Source organism: Pseudophryne corroboree, chromosome 4 (genome assembly GCF_028390025.1).
Source record: "Pseudophryne corroboree isolate aPseCor3 chromosome 4, aPseCor3.hap2, whole genome shotgun sequence".
NCBI lineage: Eukaryota > Metazoa > Chordata > Amphibia > Anura > Myobatrachidae > Pseudophryne > Pseudophryne corroboree.
In genome coordinates this window covers 650936774-650949470 of record NC_086447.1, presented here as the reverse complement: position 1 = coordinate 650949470, position 12697 = coordinate 650936774, and the positions used below count along the sequence as shown (strand labels likewise).

The following is a 12697-nucleotide window of genomic DNA, read 5'->3' as shown; positions in this document are numbered from 1 at the left end:
TTTCTGTAGTGCAGTGCAGGGGAGAGACCTGGGAGCCTTCCTGACCAGCGGAGCTGTGAGAGGAAATGGCGCCGTGTGCTGAGGAGATAGGCCCCGCCCCTTTTCCGGCGGGCTCGTCTCCCGCTATTTAGTGAATCCAGGCAGGGGTTAAATATCTCCATATAGCCTCTGGGGGCTATATGTGAGGTATTTTTAGCCTTTATATAGGTTACATTTGCCTCCCAGGGCGCCCCCCCCCAGCGCCCTGCACCCTCAGTGACTGCGTGTGAAGTGTGCTGAGAGGAAAATGGCGCACAGCTGCAGTGCTGTGCGCTACCTTTAGAAGACTGCAGGAGTCTTCAGCCGCCGATTCTGGACCTCTTCTGACTTCAGCATCTGCAAGGGGGCCGGCGGCGCGGCTCCGGTGACCATCCAGGCTGTACCTGTGATCGTCCCTCTGGAGCTGATGTCCAGTAGCCAAGAAGCCAATCCATCCTGCACGCAGGTGAGTTCACTTCTTCTCCCCTCAGTCCCTCGTTGCAGTGATCCTGTTGCCAGCAGGACTCACGGTAAATAAAAAACCTAAGCTAAACTTTTTCTAAGCAGCTCTTTAGGAGAGCCACCTAGATTGCACCCTTCTCGGCCGGGCACAAAAATCTAACTGGAGTCTGGAGGAGGGTCATAGGGGGAGGAGCCAGTGCACACCACCTGATCTGGAAAAGCTTTACTTTTTGTGCCCTGTCTCCTGCGGAGCCGCTATTCCCCATGGTCCTTTCAGGAACCCCAGCATCCACTAGGACGATAGAGAAAATTCTTTAGAGATATCTGGATGAGATATGTTACTGTAGAGAAGAGTGGTCTGAGGCACTGCTGAGATACTGCAAGGGCAGCAAGGTGAGAGGTACTGCCGAGGCACTGAAAATAGAGAAAATGCAGGTGCACACTCTAGACACTAAAAACACTGGCAATCAAAACAACAACAATAATAATAAACTCTGCAAATTAACATGGCATAAAATTGAGGTTCTTAGCATAATTTTTGGCCCAAAGAAATATGGGCCAACCTGCTATGGCCAGGTGACCTCATCAGGTGGGTCCCTAACATTCCTAAGGTTCAATTCAAGAGCATGTGACCCCCCCTTGGGCCAGCACAATCCAACCTCCCCAAGGTATCACTACAGTGAGATGTAGCAGTTTAAGTGGCTCACTAAGTAGCTCACTACTAAGAGTGTTGCATAGGTGAGAAGTAGTAAATAGGATGTTAAAAAGTGTTGCATTAGTGAAAAGCAGTTTAAGTACTTAAAAGTGTTTAAGTATTATAATAATGATGCCCCGAATCAGTTTAGCCACATCAACCCATTCCCAATACTGACATATTATATAAAAGTATCCAGGACTTACCATTTATAGTGCCTATTCCAATATGTAGTCTGCAAATGCAAGGACCCTATACTAATAAAAAAACAACCAAGGGCAGGTGAGAGAGGTGCTAGTCAAAGCTGAAGGAGTCTCCGCTTTCACGTGTACATGCATGTACACAATATAGAATATAGGGAAGGGGGTGGGGTGGGGACTGGACTGAATACCCTAACTCTAAACATGCAGGAGCAGTGAGGGAAGAGACACTGCAAGGCAGTAAGGTTAGAGGCACGTCTAAGGTACTGCAGGTGTAGTCAGGTGAGAGACACTGCTAAGGTGCTGCAGGAGCAGTATGGTGAAAGGGTAGCAAGAGCCAAAGTCAACTGTCCAATTTAGAGAGAAGATGTGGCATGATTTGGCAGCTACTGGGGGTCTAAATAGGGTGCTGAGTGTACGACAGAAGTGGATTGGCCATTGGTGGTGTGACATCACCACCAAGATAGCTACACCCAAGGAACTAAGATAGGGGAGTCACAAAGGAGGCACTAGACCCGGCATTCACTGGTCCCTATAAGACAAAGACAAGATGGGCAGCTGTACAGGCAAACATGCACCACTGGACCTAGTAAGTTAGGGTTCAGTCAATATGATACTGGAGATGGCCTCGTACTAATCATAAAATAATGTTCTTAACCGTCTTCCAACGGCTAAGTCTGGATTTTGGGAGACCATTAATATGGGGTGAAAAATCAATTAATGATAAGTGTTTTGAAGAAAAAGATGTAATAGGAATTGGAAATATATAAATATGGTGGTAATAAAAGTGTGTAGGTGCTTGATTACTTACAAGATGCTGAAGTGTGAGATGAAATGAGAAGCGAACTTCATTGATGGAACTTGAAGTCGTAGATTGTGAGTGGATAGCATAACTTTGTCTCCTAGTTTTAGATTATGAATTGCCTTCCTGTTCTTGTCTGCAAAGAATTTATAACACATGAAGGTTTTCTCAAGACTGAGTTTAACTAGCTGACAGTTTTTGGCAGATATTCGGCAGCAGGTACTGGGGAAATGGGTAAAAGACCTTATGGAATGGAATGAAGGATGAAGATTTGTGATTATTATGGCTAAATTTAGCCCAGTGAAGGAGTTCAAGTCAGTTATTCTGAGAAGAGGAGATGTGGATCTGACGATTTGATTGAGAATGACAGGCAAAGAAGAACTTGAGTTTAATCTGTTTACATAGAGATCTCCAAAATTAGCCACAGATTGCATCCGCAATGAGTGATGATCTCTGGAGGACACCCATGAAGGAAAAATAAGTCCTTAATACACTAAAACCAGAACAGATGCAGATAAGATTCCTTATAACGGAATGAAATGTGCAATTTTTTAAAAGCGATCTACAGCACCACCCCCCAGATATTGGTATGTTTGTTGGAAAGAGTTAAATTTGCCACGACTTGCATGGCGATGTGTGTCCATGGTCCAAGTAATGGCAGCAAATGTCCTAAAGGTGTGAAGGGACTTTATGTTGAGTGCACTTGGAACACGCAGCAATAAATTGTGTGACATCCTGATGAATTGTGGGTCACCAGAGGTTTTGTGAGATAAGATGTTGAGTCTTTCAGATTCTTGCATAACCAGAAAAGTGTGACGAGTGAGCTTCATAACAAAGTCTCCTGCAATAAAGGTCTTCCCAGGATTGTCTTTTAATTGAAGCAGAATCATCTGGCACAACCAAAAAGTGGGACAAGGCATCCACTTTGCAATTCTTATGCCCCGGTCTGAACTACTGCAGATGTGAAAGTCAACCTGGGAGAAGAAAAATGAACAATGGGCCTGTTGAGAGTTCATGCATTGAGCGATTTGTAGATGTAATAGATTCTTGTCATCTGTAAAAATAGTGACTTAAATCGTGCTCTTCCAGAAGGTATCACCATTCCACCAATGCCATTCGCATAACGAGTAATTCTCTGTCTTCTATAGTTTAGTTTCTTTAAGAAAAAAATCACAGGGATGATATGTAATTTCAAGGCTCTTTGAGAAAGAACAGCACCGACTCCCACTGAGCACACATCACCATAGTAATATCTGGCTGATTGAGAATGGAAGCAGCAGAATGCCTACTGTACGTCAAAACTTGAAACTGCTGCTTTAGTATAATGAGGCACTTACAATGCCTGGCATGAGTACTGACTGTTGTTTTCCCATCTATGGCCTAGGTGAATTGAAATAAAGTTGTATTGGCCATACAGGGGCATGCAGGTTGGTTTTGTAAATCTGAATCTCCCTTTACACGGTGAAATAGTTCTGGAATTAGCAGAACATGGTACCAGTTCTTCATGGTTATGGCAGTGAGTCCTATGTAGTCAATGCATCTATGCAACCCTCTGTCTTTTTTCTTGTCAAAAAAGAATCTGTCGTACACAGGAGAAGAAGATGGATGAGTTAATCCCAGCTATCCCACAGAAAAAGACATAAAGGTAGCGTTGGATGATCCCCTCTGGTATTCTGCTCTCATCAATAGCTGTGAGATAGATAAGTGTGTTGATAGGATTCATTGTTAAGTTTAGTTTACTTACCAAAGAAGCAGGTATAAAATTAGCTGCAGCCCCACAGTCAACTAAGTCTGGTAAACTCAAAGTGATGAGAATTGAACAGACTTGTTTCTTAATTTGTCCTTACCACCAAATTTCCTAATTTGGATTTGCCACCATCAATTAGGAGAGGGTATTTTCCAAGTGCTTTGAGCTAGCACAGTACAAACAAATATTTTCATAGAGCCTTCATTCCCGCTCTTAAAGCATGAGTCAGTATCTGCCTAATTGCATTGGACCCTCAGGATGAGCAGGAAGAGATTGGAAGCATGAAGCTAAAGTTGGAGCATTCTAATCTAGTTTTCTACTGTGCCCTCTTGTACTTTAACACATAAAAAGATTATTTCTTCAAAGGTGAGAAGTTCTTGAGTTACCAGCTCATCTTTGATCTTATCAGAGAGTCCATTTCAAAAGACTGCAACTAATGTCACATTCCATTGTGTTTCTGCAGAGAGGGCACAGAAATGTATGACATATTGGCCTACTGTTTGGGAGTAATCTAAGGCTATCGAATGCTGAGGAGGATGGCCAACCAGGTTTGTTATTCTCTGGAATAGGGCCAAAGTTGGCCTAATTCTGCCAAACAGTTTCAGACCATTCCCATAAAGGTTAAGCCAATGTCAACGCTTGATCAGATAATATAATGTATGCAATCTTTGTTCTGTCAGTAGGGAAATTAACTGGCTGTATTCAAATTTAAATTGGTTCAAAAAACTTCAGCAGATTTTGTGATTTCCTTATACTTCGAAGGGATTGATATTCCATAGATTTGTTAAGGTTGTTGATGGTGGCTATTTGAGGAGTGATCTTATTTGCTAAGATGACCTGGATCCATCCTGTTAGACAAATCCTGCAAAGATTGTATGAATTGGACCCGACTGGCCTCCTGCTTCTCCAGCCCACTTACTAGAAATTGAACAGGATCTAATATCTGAGCTGTAGAATCATTTTTTGACCAGATCTTACTATCATTCACAACACAGTCTGTGGGTTCTGATCAGTCACCCATGCGGGTATGCCCAGAGGCATGGAGACTAATGGCCATTTGATTGGCACTTGGGGACCAAATAGGGACACTGGTGAGGCTGAGAATATGTAGAGGAAAATTACTCAATAAAATATGCTATTGTAATTCTCTAGAGCATCAGCGTCTTAGACAGGGGCAACTAGATGAGAGGTGCACCGCTGCAGGGTGAGAGGCACTTGTAAGATGCTCCAGGGGAATCAAGGTGAGAGACACTGCAGTTATGCTGCAGGGCAGTCAGGTTAGGGGCAATGCTGAGGCACTGGGGGCAACAAGATGAGAGGCACTGCAGGAGCAGAGAGGTGAGAAGCACTGCTGGGATGCTGCAGGATCAGTGAAATGAGAGGCACTGAGCACTGGATGAGCATAGAGCAGGAACCACATTTGGAGGTAGTAGGAACCTGGAGCCAAAATTAACCGCCCAATTTGAAGAGAAGAAGATCTGGCAATATTTTGATAGCTTCTGTTGGTTTAAATAGCATGCTGAGTGTGCTGATAAGACCAGTCTTGTCATGTGGTCAGGAACTGTAGAAGGTGAATGGTCATTGGTGTTGTGACATCATAAGCAAGATGGCTGCACCCATGGAAAGGAGACTTGGGATCCTAGAGGGAGACGTCTGACCCAACACCTGCGGAGCCTGCAAAACACAGACAGGAGCCGGGTGTAGCGGGGCACAGACATAGTGGGCAGCTGGACACTGCAGAGCACAGACAAGTCATGTGAATAGACAAACATGCACCACTGGACCAGGTAAATCATCTCCCTGTGTGTGATACATCATTTTGTACAGAAGTAGACTTCTTTACCAAACCAAGCCAAATCTCATCCTAACCCTCTGTTCCATGCTCTCTATGTACCCCATCTGTTGCACCCCTGTCTGTCTACCCCTCCCCTAAGAATGTAAGCTCTCACGAATAGGGCCCTCTTCCCTCATATGCTTATCCTTTTATTACTTTAATAATCCTCAACTGCCCAAATCCTGCAGTTTTTTGGCCACCTTGGAACTTATCTCTATGTTATTTACTGATGTATTTATGCTTAGCTACCCTGTACTTGTCCTATATTGTCTTCAAATGTAAGTCATTGTTTTCCTGTTTTGATTACAGGTATGTGCATATGTACTCTGTAATTTGGCGCTGCGGAACCCTTGTGGCGCCATATAAATAAAGGATAATAATAATAATAACAATAATAATAATAAAAGTACCAGCATGACAGTGTACTTTCTGTGTTGAACATGCACATGATCATTAGCTTAGTATGGAAACTGCATTCACTGGTCATTGCAGAGCAACCACAAAGCAAATCACATACAAAAATTCCAATTACTGTATACCCCTTTTACACCAACCCTTTGATCTGGGAAACCGCCAGGTAAACCCGGGTCATGTGTCAGTGTGAAAGGTAAAAGAAGGGACCTGGGATACTCTACTACTCTACTTGGGCTATGTAGGGGTAACAACAGGGGTGAAACCATGTTCATTATCCCAGCTTGGCACCTGGATTTTGGTGTGAAAGTGGTATTATATAGAGTACTGTATATTCCCACCCAAAACATTTCTCCTACTTTGTGGTACCATGTTAAATTAAGGAAGGAGTATGGGGGAGTCCATGACATGTTGTCCTGATTTGTAAGACATGGTTAAATATCTTTCCCTTTTGGCATGAGGTCATGATAATATTCTTCCCTCGAAGCATAGGCTAGTGCAGTGTATGTTCTTCCAGTACATTCAACATACTGTAGCTCTCTTATTCTAAAACTACAACTTCACTTAACTTGGCAATAGCATAATTGAATAAAGGGCCTTCCAAAATTGGTTAGGTCTATATGTGGACATGGATATGTAAAGACAGTACTATCCACAAATGACTAACATTGATCGGCATATTTGAGATGAGCATGAATAAATGCTGCAGTGCAGTGCCATAACTAAACATGTTAGTGCCATATGCAAGAAAGAGCATCACCCCTGCCCCCCAGGATGTCATGACTCAAATCATTACAATGATAATATACTTTATATGAACTAACATTCATTGATAGCACTCCCCCCAACCCTCCCACAACAATCTCTGTGACAATGAGCAGGAAGGTCATGATGTCTCTCCCAGGAGATGCTGCGGCTAGAGATGGGGTAGCTGTGAGAAGGTGGAGCATATGGGTGGGCAGCTGCAGTGCTGCCCGCTGTAATGTATGTTGCATTGGGTCCCTGCCAGAGAAGGAGCCGGGTGCACAGTGCTACATACAGTACAGAAGGTAGCACTGCAGCTAGCGGCAGTGGGGCATGAGAGGCGTGGGTGCCATCGTGGGTACATCCAGCTCCTTCTCCGCACACAGCGCATATGTGCTGTGTGCCAAGCACCATTGGCACAACCCTAATCACTGCCATGCTGCAGTGCGTCGAATGATATAAAAAGTTCCACAGTGATACTAACATTTTGCATAACATACTATATACATCATTTTTACGCATTTCTTTTGCTATACAATTGACCTAAATATTTAATTTCTGCAATTTATTATTTTAATGAACAAACCTAGCATATGGAGTTCATAGTGCAACAACTTTTTATGGTAGACCATGTCAAAAACACTTGCAGTTGGAGCCAGATCCATGTGATTTATCAGTGTGCCAAAAAATGCTAAAACATTACTGGACTTTGCCATAGAACAATGGCACCTCTGCAATAAACTTTAGTTTGAATATATTTTTACACAATCAACTGTTAAACAAATCCATTAGGTTTAACTAAAAGTTCAGTATGGATAATAACTAAAAGTTCAGTATGCATAAGTTCATTGTATTACAGAAAAATAATCGGGCACGATCACAGTTAAACACATTAGAAAGTACAAGAAAACAAATTTGAAAACCTGACCAATGCGCAAAGAGCTGCCTATGTGAACCAGTTGATCTGGTGCGTCATAAACACTCCAAAACCATATCAGAACACCAAAATCATCAACACCGAAGCTTCCTGCTCCTGGTTGTCTGCCCTGTGCTACCTTCCCCACCACACACTCCCTGCTCTTCACAGGAGGGACTCAGGGAGCATCAAACCAGGTTGCTGATTCTGAGTCAGACGCAGGTAGAAAGGCAGCCGGATCTTGAAGATATTTGAAAACTGCATGGGACTGCACATGCCCGGAACAAGCATTCACACATGGTTGGTGATTGATCTATCTGGAAGACAGATATCTACTCTGAGTCACTCCAATCAAATGTGATTGCATTACTAAGCGCCAAGGGAATCGGTGTTGATGATTTTGGTGTTCTGACATTAGAAAGTACAACCACTGTGTTTGACAGGTAAAGTTAGGAAAAAGTGATGCACACAGAGATGTACACACATTTACATTATTATGCAGTGCATCCGGAAAGTTTTCACAGCGCTTCAGTTTTTTCACATTTTGTTATGTTACAGCCTTATTCCATAATGGAATAAATTCATTTTTGCCCTCAAAATTCTACACACAATACCCCATAAAGACAACGTGAAAAAAGTTTTTTTGAGATTTTTGCAAATTTATTAAAAATAAAAATCTAAGAAATCACATGTACATAAGTATTCACAGACTTTGCTATGAAGTGCAAAATTGAGCTCAGGTGCATCCTGTTTCCACTGATCATCCTTGCGATGTTCCTACAGCATAATTGGAGTACACCAGCGGTAAATGTCTGAGCACAAACCAAGCATGAAGTCAAAGGAATTGTCTGTAGACCTCTGAGACAGAATTGTCTTGAGGCCCAAATCTGGGGATGGGTACAGAAAAATATCTGCTGCTTTGAAGGTCCCAATGAGCACAGGGGCCTCCATCATCCGTAAATGGAAGAAGTTCAGAACCACCAGGACTCTTCCTAGAGCTGGCCGGTCGTCTAAACTGAGCGATCGAGGGAGAAGGGCCCTAGTCTGGGAGGTGACCAAGAACCCGATGGGCACTCTGTCAGAGCTACAGCATTCCTCTGTGGAGACAAGAGCAGCCCGCCTGGAGTTTGCCAAAATGCACCTGAAAGACTCTCAGACCATTAGAAACAAAATCCTCTGGTTTGATGAGACAAAGATTGAACTCTTTGTCGTGAATGCCAGGCGTCATGTTTGGAGGAAACCAGGCACCGCTCATCACCAGGCCAATACCATCCCTACAGTGAAGCATTGTAGTGGCAGCATCATGCTGTGGGGATGTTTTTCAGCAACAGGAACTGGGAGACTAGTTAGGATAGAGGAAAAGATAAAGGCAGCAATGTACAGAGACATCCTGGATGAAAACCTGCTCCACAGCGCTTATGACCTCAGACTGGGGCGACGGTTCATATTTCAGCAGGACAACGACCCTAAGCACACAGCCAAGATATCAAAAGAGTGGCTTCAGGACAACTCTGTGAATGTCTTTGAGTGTCCCAGCCAGAGCCCAGACTTGAATCCGATTGAACATCTCTGGAGAGATCTGAAAATGGCTGTACACTGATGCTCCCCATCCAACCTGAAAGAGCTTGAGATGTGCTGCAAAGAGGAATGAGCGAAAATGCCCAAAAATAGGTGTGCCGAGCTTGTGACATTATATTCAAAAAGACTTGAGGCTGTAATTGCTGCCTAAGGTGCATTAACAAAGTATTGAGCAAAGGCTGTGAATACTTATGTACATGTGATTTCTTAGTATTTTATTTTTAATAAATTTGCAAAAATCTAAAAAAAACTTTTTTCACATTTTCATTATGGGGTATTGTATGTAGAATGTTGAGGGAAAAACTGAATTTATTCATTTTGGAATAAGGCTGTAACATAACAAAATGTAGAAAAAGTGAAGCACTGTGAATACTTTCTGGATGCACTGTATGTTATGACCAGAAACCTATTAAGCCTACAGTATGTCGAAGGATACATAGTAATTGAGGTTGAATAGAAGCAAATTGCCCATCGTGTTCAACCCGTATTAAGTTGTGATGATTCAACATACCCGCTGAATAATGTTTTATGACTAGTTAACTACTATAACTCATATTACCCCCGGATTAACCATGTAGATATTATTTTCATTCAGAAATTTATCTATTCATTTTTTAAATCCATTTACAGGGAATAGATAAATTTCTGAATGAAAATGATATCCAAGGTTATAATACAGATACAGAATTTCTTTTTACAAATATGAAGCATAGATATAGTAATAGTTTTGAAAAGAAGCCTAACTAAGTACGGTAGCGCCTCGTGTTTCATCTGCAGTTACAGTTGCTGAATGGCAAGACACAAGGGTCATTCCATTCATTGACATGCTTAAAAAAATGCTTCTATGCATTTATCATTTCTGATATGTTAAAGATAAAGAAATTAGCCTTGTAGTTTGAGTTCTGAACAGCAAATTTGGCAGTTTTAGACCAAATTGACTTCTTGGACCCAAAAGGCTGGTTATGATGACCAACAATTGAACTGAGACCAAATAGACCAGATGTCCATAAGTAGTGGCAGGAAATCTAGTGTGTATAGGGTCATTTTTTGACTACTCAAGCTACCAGGCTTCATAATACACTTCATAACCTACTTACATACCTCAGGTCCTGGGCGACCTGATACATCCAATTTTGCTGTCTACATGGGTTCCCCTAAATGATTAGACATCTGGATGAGTTACAGTAAGCTCGACAAGAAATTGTCTTAAATTAAAGATATTTAATTTACACTCTGGTTGGCTCAAATGAAAGATAATATATACACTAGAACTCTGATTATCCAAATGCCAATTATCTGAAACACCAGTTATTGAAACATGATCTATGACAAGCAAAAAAAAATTTCCGTTATACTTAAAGAAATATAGTATATTTTCTCATTTTTTTCTCTTTGACCCACTAAAGAAATAATATATTTGCTCATACACCAACCCATGAAAAGAAAATTGTCTAGTTAAAATAACTGAAAAGAACATACATACAGTACATAGCTTCAGACGGGTGGTATTCACGTGACCGCCGGTCAGCTGACCGACAGTCACATGACCTCCTCCCCAATCCCGACCAACATGCCGACCAACAGGGACTATTTCTACTCGTGGATGTCCACGACACCCATAGAGTGGGAAAAGAACCCGTGGCGACCGCAGGTCGCCACCGAGCCCGCAGCGTGGCGAGCGCAGCGAGCCCACAAGGGGCTTGCTGCACTCGCACCTCCCCGCCGGGATCCCAGCGTCGGTATGCTGCCGGGATCCCGGCGTCGGTAAGCTGACCGGCGGTCTCCTGACCGCCGGTCAGCCGTACTACACCCCTTCAGACATGTCTGGTTAGCCAAACTACCCTCAGCCCTAATTAGTTTGTATAATTGGAGTTCTGCTGTTTTACTCTCTCTGGTTTTCAGCTACATTGTTGCAAGGTTTTGAACTAAGCACAGTGCTTTAGGCTTCAAGCTACTGGAGCAGTTAATGTGGTCTATCTCTTGCCACATTCCCTTGGTGTGTGTAGTGTCTTCTCATTCTGCTTCTGTCTTCTCTGATGGAATATTTGGAGCCATGTTCCTGTCTGTGTACCAGAAGTGCAAACAATGTCTGAATATTTGGACAAGGGATTAACTTGTCCACCTTCTTCTCCTGCGGGTGACGGGTTCTTCTTTGTGAAGAAAAAAAGTATTTTATCCTTACAAAGTTTTTGCATCCTTTTCGCAGTTTCTTTTCATGACTTAACCTATTGATTTGTGTATTTCACTTTGTATGTGATTTCCTTGTTCAATTGTTTATCTTATGTCTATATTCTTCTGATTATGGGGTAATTCCAAGTTGATCACAGCAGGAAATTTGTTAGCAGTTGGGCAAAACCATGTGCAGTGCAGGGGTGGCAGATATAACATTTGCAGAGAGAGTTAGATTTGGGTGGGTTATTTTGTTTCTGTGCAGGGTAAATACTGGCTGCTTTATTTCTACACTGCAATTTAGATTGCAGATTGAACTCACCACACCCAAATCTAACTCTCTCTGCACATGTTATATCTGCCTCCCCTGCAGTGCACATGGTTTTGCCCAACTGCTAACAAACTTGCTGCTGCGATCAACTCAGAATTACCCCCTATATATCCCTAACTTTCCTTGTTTTGGTGTCCCGGTTTTATTGAACTCAATTTCACTACTATGGTTCCAACATTCTTTGTGTTACATTAGGTCCTGGGGCCATGTGAGTTCCCAAGGGAAGTCCTGAGTTGAAAGGTGCCTGCTAAAGGCCCAAGAACACACTGAGAATGGAATCTCTGTTCTCCATTAGTGTTTTGGGTGATATTCTTTCCACATTTTCATGTTATTTCTATTTCAGTCTTGTCTAATATCCTTTGTTATGGTTGTATCCTTTGTATGTTTTGCTATTGACCTTTGCTTGGGTGACTACACATTTTGGCTACAGACTATTGACCCTGGCTTGTCTGACTACTGTCTTTTTCTGACCTACTCCCTGTATCACTCTTGCTAAGTCCTCAACGTATAAATCACAGTAGCAAAATCTGCCAGCAGAGCCATCCAGAGTGAATTCATGTCCTGGGGTCCCTCACCTCCAATTACTGATCAGCATTTTCCTACGGTTATACTATATTCCAAATGAATTACTGTGATACAGACTTAAAGGCACAATTGACTCTTTCTTGCAGGTAGCGAATTATTGCTAATGAAAAACAGCCAACATTTAAAATGCCAGTACGACACTGGCACCACCCAGAGGTTGTCTCCTTATTGTGCTCAAAACTGTGAGTATTATGTGTTAAGAGTTC

At 42.4% G+C, this 12697-nt stretch overlaps 1 protein-coding gene and 1 long non-coding RNA gene across 2 annotated transcripts in view; one reads left to right on the top strand and one right to left on the bottom strand.

Annotated features, from left to right (window-relative positions):
* THBS2 (thrombospondin 2) overlaps positions 1-12697 on the bottom strand; it is a 132243-nt gene that overhangs the window by 116914 nt on the left and 2632 nt on the right. The gene's annotated exons all lie outside the window — the stretch shown is intronic.
* Positions 5545-12697, top strand: part of LOC134910103 (uncharacterized) — a 57775-nt gene continuing 50622 nt past the window's right edge. Inside the window, exons 1-2 of the long non-coding RNA XR_010176119.1 lie at positions 5545-5710; positions 12578-12673. This is a non-coding gene — a long non-coding RNA (uncharacterized LOC134910103). The remainder of the gene's footprint in view (positions 5711-12577; positions 12674-12697) is intronic.